The sequence below is a fragment of the Hylobates moloch genome, unplaced genomic scaffold, assembly GCF_009828535.3.
Source record: "Hylobates moloch isolate HMO894 unplaced genomic scaffold, HMol_V3 SCAFFOLD_4, whole genome shotgun sequence".
In the NCBI taxonomy this organism is placed as follows: Eukaryota; Metazoa; Chordata; class Mammalia; order Primates; family Hylobatidae; genus Hylobates; species Hylobates moloch.
Window position 1 is genome coordinate 55128282 of NW_026652279.1, and position 8146 is coordinate 55136427.

General features: G+C 34.2%; 1 long non-coding RNA gene across 1 annotated transcript; it reads left to right on the top strand.

The window, feature by feature from the left end:
- Positions 1 to 649: 649 nt before the first annotated feature.
- LOC116466987 (uncharacterized) lies at positions 650 to 5906 on the top strand. Its single transcript, XR_004247694.2, has 3 exons — positions 650 to 793; positions 2137 to 2278; positions 4983 to 5906. It is a non-coding gene; the product is annotated as an uncharacterized LOC116466987 (long non-coding RNA).
- The last annotated feature ends 2240 nt before the right edge of the window (positions 5907 to 8146 follow it).

Genomic DNA, 8146 nt, shown 5'->3' on the forward strand with positions numbered 1-8146 from the left:
CTTATTCACCATTCTCTATTTTCTTTCTCATTCCTGGCCCTTGCTGGATATTTGGTCCATATTTATGGGGTAAATAAGTAAAGAGATGTGTGAATATTTTGAATAAATCAGTTGGGAAAAAAGGCATAAGAAAAATGGCTATAAGAATGAAAACACCAGAAACGTGGAAAATAGTATCCAAAGGATAGGAGACATGTGAGATGTGGAAAGGGAGGGATTAATTTAAAGATGCCTCCCATGTGTCTATCCTGGGTTTTGAGATAGGATAGTAGGAGTGATGCTACCTGAATTATCCAGTTAGAGTTTGGTTACCTTTCATATAGTATCTCCTCCCGCTACAAACAGGGTTTTGGTTGAACTCTTTGAAGAGTTCTTATTTGTTACAGGAATGTGACCATGGTCCACCCATATAAATACCCTCCAGGCCAATTCCTGAGATGGGAAGGTATGAATAAGATCCTGGTGCCAACTAAACAGGGTCTGATGCTCTTCTTGAAAGTGATTCCTTACTGATATGTTTTGGCTCTGTGTTGCCACCCAAATCTCATATTGAACTGTAATCCCCACATTGTTGAGGGAGGTCCTGGTGGGAGGTGATTGGATCATAAGGGTTGTTTTCCCCATGCTGTTCTCATGATAGTGCGTGAATTCTCATGAGATCTGATGGTTTTATAAGTGGTAGTTTCCCTGCACTCTCTCCCTCTCCTGCTGCCTGGTGAAGAAGGTACCTGCTTTCCCTTTGCCTTCCACCATGATTGTACATTTCCTGAGGCCTTCCCAGCCATGAGGAACTGTGAGTCAATTAAACCTCTTTTTTTTTATAAATTACCCAGTCTCAGGCAGTGTGAAAATGGACTGATACACTTACCATCAAGCAATTCTGATGGAAAATGCGGACAGAATTTGGGAAATTTAGATTGGATTGTGTAGACAAGTGGCTGCCCAGAAAAAGTGTCAGTGGACCCTTTCCATGTATTCAAAAAACACACGTGAGAAAGATGGAATTTTTTATTGAATAATTTTCTATTGAATAATTTTCTAGGATAAAATAGTTCAGGTCTATGAAGTTTATAATATTAGCACTATGGTAATAAGATAAGCCACATAGATTTTCATTCTACAAAATAAGAGTGGCTATACTGTACTCAGTTCAATAAAATTAATTAGGTGCCTTGGCTGGAAGTTAAATCTTTGATATAAAGGTATCCATTTTAAAGCAGATGCATTAAATGAATTACTATATAATGAAATATGTGTTAATATGTTTGTTATAATCAAAACCCATTGTTTCTAGAAAGAAGAAAAATAAAATTCTAAGTCTTGTTTTTTTAAAAAGTTAATTTTCATTGAAAAAAACATCTGCTTAATTCAGTAGCCAAATATCAGAATCAAAAAAATAAAATTCTCAGAGCTGTGATTCAAAACTTGAAATAATTAAATTCTTAATTTAGAATGGAATTATTATAACTGATCATATTTTTCCACACATTTATCTAACAGAATTTTGTATTTGGATGATTTCATCTTGTGTATCCAACCACTTGGCAATTTAGCCATTGAATATGCACCTGCTTCTCAGATTGGCAAGGCAACAATTTACTGTGAAGAATCAGTTGTTTTGAATGGCTAATTGGTTACAGGTGCAATGAATTAACCATCTGCCTTAGAGATCGACTACACTAAGAGGGAAGGAAAATCCCTTTCCTTTCTGTCATTTTGGGAGCTCATCAACACTACATTCTAGTGAGATGTGATTCTGACTTGGAATTTGTCTATCCTGTGGTGGGTAGCATGAGGTGAGCAAAAGGAGAAGAAATTTTGTTCAGTGGTTAATCAGAAGAATATTATAGAGTTATGATTAAGATGCTGGTTTATTAATTTTTAGCAATAATCTATCTTTTAAATTAGACAAACATTTCAAAGTAAAAAAAAAATTGGAAGATATCTAAAAGAGCACAGAAACCCCACAGGTAGGTTTACACCAGCACATTTGATGTAGTCTTGGTTTAGTTTCGGGTTTTCTAGCTTTTCTTTCCTGATAGAAATCTAATTTTTAAAATTTTCTGAAGAATTATGACATTAATCTATTAATGTGTCACAATACTGAAAATCAAACCTCCTTTTTTCCTTTTAAAGGCCAGTCAAATGAAGCAGTGGGAGTGGAAAAGGAACAAGGAAATCTGCAATCGGTTGTGATCAATTAGTTGTAAACACCACTGCACGAGGACCAGCCCAAAGCTGCTACTTAACCAAGTGACTTTCTGATTGCTCAGCTGTGGTGAGTCAAAACATTCCTAAATGGGCAAAAGCCATTTTTTTTTTCTGGATTGTTGCAATCTCCCGGCTCCAAGAGGCTAAAATGAAGCTCTTGTTAACTAGGAGATGCAATCTGGATTGGATGACCAGGTGAAAAATGATGTTAGGTTAATTTAGTCTCAATACACTTCTTTGTCTTTATGTCAACACTTCATTTTTCTCTCCTATACCTAACTGAATCTACATTTTATATGTTGTTTAGTTTATGAAGCCAAACTTTTAATGAACCTTAAATATTTAAGAGTTCCAGCTGACTTAACATGTTTTCATATTCTAAGCAATACATTCTCACCTGTAGCAAAAGTCGCCTGTCTGATTCACAGACTCCTGTAAAGTGTTCTGATTAAAGCTTTTTCTATAAGCGCCTCTGCCTGCCCACATTTATCTTAAAGAATTGGCAAAATGAAAATTATTTTTTCTCACAAAGTGGAGTGGAACCTGTCAAAGGGCAGGCACTCAGAAACAGTTTCCCATCCAGTTGGTATTGTGAAATACCCTGAAGTTCAGTTGAGTTAGTTAAATCAATATTTTTGCCCTATTGAATTATTTTTTAGCAAAACACAATTATTTGTGCCTATGTGATTGCCTTGTTAAAACCACATGAACTGATGCCATCACTGATAACAATAAACTAGCCAAGTTGGAAGGACTCCTCTCTGCATCATTTTAGATATTGAAAATATGTGAGAATGAATAAAAATTTGGACATAATTTCTTTGGTTTTTTTTTTTCTTTTTTTTTTGAGACGGAGTCTCACTCTACCGCCCAGGCTGAAGTGCAGTGGCACGATCTCAGCTCACTGCAACCTCCACCTCCCGGGTTCAAGCAATTCTCTGCCTCAGCCTCCCTAGTAGCTGGGATTACAGGTGCCTGCCACCACGCCCAGCTAATTTTTGTATTTTTAGTAGAGATGGAGTTCACTATCTTTGCCAGGCTGGTCTTGAACTCCTGACCTCGTGATTCACCTGTCTCAGCCTCCCAAAGTGCTGGGATTACAGGCTGGGGCATAATTTCTTAATGCCTAAAATGTACTTCATTTATTTTATGAAATATCCTACAGCAGAAACAAAACTCTTTGGGAGAATCCTATTTTCAAGATTCCAGTTAACGATTAGATTGTGGAGTTTTAAAAAATAATTTCCTACTAAATAGTTGGAATTTGACTACATAAAGTAGAGTGTCATTCCAGTTTTCTGGACCTAGTTGAATTGTCATAAAACGTCTTTCAATAGAATTCATTTCAATTTCTTATTCACATTTAGAAAACAAATTACAGTTACGGATTTTAGATTCTCTTTGAATATATATAAAATTTTATGCAATGAAAGTGTTTGTACAACAAAATATTTCTGACAAAAGCTCATTCATTTCAAACATCATTCAATAAAACAATATTCCATCAGATCAAAACATTTAGGTCTAGCATTTCTTACGATCATTGTAGACAGTCATGGTTACATAAATCTAAAATATTGCTTTAGAAATAATTTGAGGCCTTAATTGGCACTACAGAAATAATGTTTTCTCACTTTCATATATATGTTTCTGTTTGTATCCCATCCAGTGCAAAAGGTGCAGATAGTAACATTGTTTCCTACTTGTTCTTGAATGCATACAAATATTCATATTGATTTTCTCCAAACAAAATGGAGATCCTTCATAGTTTATCTCCACTATATTCCCTCCTTTTGTTCCTCTTTGAGTGATGCTTATTCTTCAGTGTTAATTGTTGTTGCTGAAAATCCTTGTGTTACAGAAGTAGTGTCTATAAAGGTTACTCATGGTAGAGTTGAGAATTATATATTTCATATCAATATATATTTATTTAAAATATAAATGTATAATTCATATGAAATATATAATTTATATTAAGTGAATTCATATAAATATACAAGAATATTTATATAAGTATACTGATATAAAATATGCAATTCATATTAAATGAATTCATATAAATATATATTCAATGTTAATTTTATATTTTACATCATATATATTTACATGACATCCAAGCTATCATTAGACTTGGAAGTTATTTTAGAAATCCTCATCCAGACTACTATTGTTTTAAATATTTTATAGCAGCAGGACTCCTTCAAACGGAAATGTAAGATACGATAAAAAAAAATGCACCACTGTGCCAGTTGATGCTGGGATAAACTTCCCAAATTCATCTTTTGTGGTTTCTCTTTTGTGTTCTGAGAAATCTTAACATTATGAGTAAAAGGGTACGGGAACTACTGTTCTTTTCCAAGGACATATTTTCCCTGCTAGGAAACTGAGGCATAGAGAAATTACTTGGTTTATATAAGGGGAGCCAGTGAGTTATAACAGAATCAGAAGGAAAACTAAGCTCTAATCTATTTTTTCCACTGTTAAAATATAAATTTAAACATCTGAATTATCCAAATGGCTTATTTGTATTGATTAAAATGCCCTGGATCACTTATTACTTCATTTGATCTAGCTTGTGTAGATGAAGATTCTGTGTCAACCCCTTTCTAGACGCTCACCTGTCTGAGCTCAGGATAACCTTAAATCCCAGTACCTAGGACTTTCAATCTCTTAGACAGTTGATTATGCCAAATGTTTAGCACAGAGCCACTAGCTGGCTCCAGGCTATTGATGATTTCATTAAATCTTTCCCAATCTATTTATTTACACAGTTTCAACTGAGAAAAATGCATTGAAATGAAACATCTCATTTCCAGTACTGTCCTGAGGCAAAAAGAGACAATGATACGTATTTCCAATTTAGACTGGATGAAACTAGCCACATTTCAAATAAAGAAGTCACATTGTAAGTGTAAAACGATGTTAACTTTAAAGGAGACATTTCTGCCCTGTATAACTATGCGCAGCTTCAACTAATGGTATATAAACTGTGTCTACAAACCAAAGGACATTTTTCTAAAGAAACTTTAAATATAGCAAATTAACTCAAACCTTACCTTAGAGGTTCCTCCTCTATTGTCTTTTCCTGTAGTGGTAGTCTCTGTGGCACTTACAGGTGGTAAACAAATAAAAAAGTGTCTTATTGAATTAACTTGATTGCCATATTGATCAGTTTTATGTGTTTTTATTCTTAAGCATAACAGTAAAAGAAAATGATCAAGCAACGTTTTGCTTAAGAAAAAAAAAAAAAATTTCATGGCAGAGAAGCAATCGAGTCCAGTTAAGAGACAGTTAAGAACATTTTTCAGTTTAGAGCTTTTGTTTTGTAATGAGAATTTTTCCCGTTAGTCACAAATGAACTTGAGCACATTTTCTTGAGCGTGATGGCTGAACAGATGAGCCACACACACTTTATAGTTAGTTTTACTGCACTGAGTCTTTGCCTACTATTCCTAGTAGTTACACATATTAAATTATTAATAACTGATCAACATTTTAAAAGAAGGTTTCAAAAGAAATGTAATTAGATTTTATAGTTGAGTTTTAGCTAATGTGTGATTCCACAGAAGTTCAGGTGCTGAGATTACATTTCAATTTATACTTGCCATCTGCTAAAATACCCCATCTCTCTACAGCATCCTGACCAGATCTCCAAATTTTAGAATCATTTTCATTATTCAAGACTCATTGTACATTTCAAACGGTTGATTTTATCTCATTGTTCCCATGTTTTTTATGACTTTACAGAAAAAGTCTCGCTATGTTGCCCAGGCTGGAGCGCAGTGGTGCCATCTCGGCTTACTGCAAGCTTCGCCTCCCAGGTTCATGCCATTCTCCTACCTCAGCCTCCCGAGTAGCTGGGATTCTAATCCCTGCCACCATGCCAGGCCAATTTTTTGTATTTTTAGTAGAGACAGGGTTTCACTTTGTTAGTCAGGATGGGAGCTCGTGATCTGCCCACCTCGGCCTCCCAAAGCTGGGATTACAGGCGTGAGCCACTGTGCCTGGCCTACTATGCTGTATTCTTATAGTTAACAGCATGCTCTTTGATAATATCTCGTTGCAAATATTTATGCTCTGAAACATTATTTTTTGAATTGTTAAATATAAATCATTTATACAGCAATACTTTATGGGAGAAGCATATTCTGAATTTTAATGGTGTTTTAGTTTGCAATCCAAAATTGTGAATATATACATGTAAAACTATGAAATTTCTGATTAAATATTTCCATCTATCGTAAGATGGATATGTAAGATTGTGTCTCCTTTCTGTCTGTTTTTCTACTTATGTATCCCTAGATCTAAAAATTATTTAACTATAAGGTAAATGATGTTATCAAATCCTTGCATAGTATCCATGTATACAGTACAAAGACTGAGGTTAGGGAGTATCCGTTTTAGTTACTAGATGGCTTCAGTAGGAATCAGAATTAGAATCAGCCAGGAAGCAGCTTGATTCCACCATAGACTCAAGAATCAGATTTTCTAGGAATGGGTAATGACATTTTGCATTTTGAATTAACTGTCCAGGTGACTCTGACAGTGATGTTGATCTAGAGAGATTTTCTACAAGAAAAGATGTTCACATTTTTCCTCTTTGAAAATCATTTCTGGTTATGGATTTTTAGCATAAACTTCTAAGGTTTGAATTAAGATAACTGAATTGACTTTGTTTCTCTCTGCTTGCTTACTTTTTGGGATAGGTCATTAATAACATTGGCAGCATTTCCTACAGAAGTACCATTTCACACCCCTCCAGTAAATGGCTTAATGCCAAGCTGTGTTTTTGCTAAAGCATGTAAGATTTCGGTATAATGCTAGCCTTTGAGATGACTCATGTGACATTTTGATTTTTTGAATTTAGATTCCATATAAAAGTGCTATATTTCAATATTTCTCTATTTTAATGTATATTTTTCTTAATTTTGTAAAATATACAGTATATCATAGAATTATAAAATAAAAATGGATTTAAGGGGTAAACATCTTGCTTATTACACTTGCACTCTCAATATTAATAGGCGTTTACCTAAAATATGAAAAAGTTAAAAATCTAGGAAATCAACCAAACAAACCTTGAGAATTTATTCTGATTTTAAGAGACTATATGTATATATAATCCATATTCTTATGTGCTTTTTTTCCCTCTAGCATTTCCTTTCTCCTTTGTTGTGAGAAGAAAATAAAGAAAATGTTTCCCTTGAATGAGCTCCCTGATACAACTCATTTTTTTCCCCTGTACTTTGTATCATGAAACTCAGTGCCGTCCAGAATATTGACTTCGTAGCTAGTTCTTCCATAGGGAGATTCTGAATCTTCAAAATGTGTAGATGTGAGGAAAGGTCATTACCTTCATGATGTTCCCATCATATGGCTCATTATGGAAAATTTCAAGAACAATTTCCTCTTCCTGATGTTACTCCCATGTTCTATTGCTACAAAGGAACAACAGATAGCACTAAAGATATCTATCAAATGGCAACATTGGTATTATTAGGTTGGTGCAAAAGTAATTGCAATTTTTGCTAGTAAAAATCATGGTGAAAACCATGATTACTTTTGCACCACTGTAATACTAAAGACCAAAGTCTTCTTTAAACTAATGCCATCGCATAATGTAACAAATACAGAATCTAAATTCAGAATGTTAGTTTTTCCCATCCTTAATGTCAGTTAGGAGTTGTGTGGATTTTAGTCTCAGTTTCTTTGTTACAGAGAAAAATTTTGGCTAAGAGTATAGACTCCCATCAGCAGACTAAGTTTAAATCCTGGGCTTGTCACTTGGTAGTTCTGTGACTTTGGAAACATAACTTTTTTTTTTTTTTTTACATTTCCCATTTCCTTTTATTATATACATGGATATGTATATATCAGTCTGGTATAGATAACTGGCTTTTTAGGAGAAACTTTTAGATCTACTAGTATCTAATAA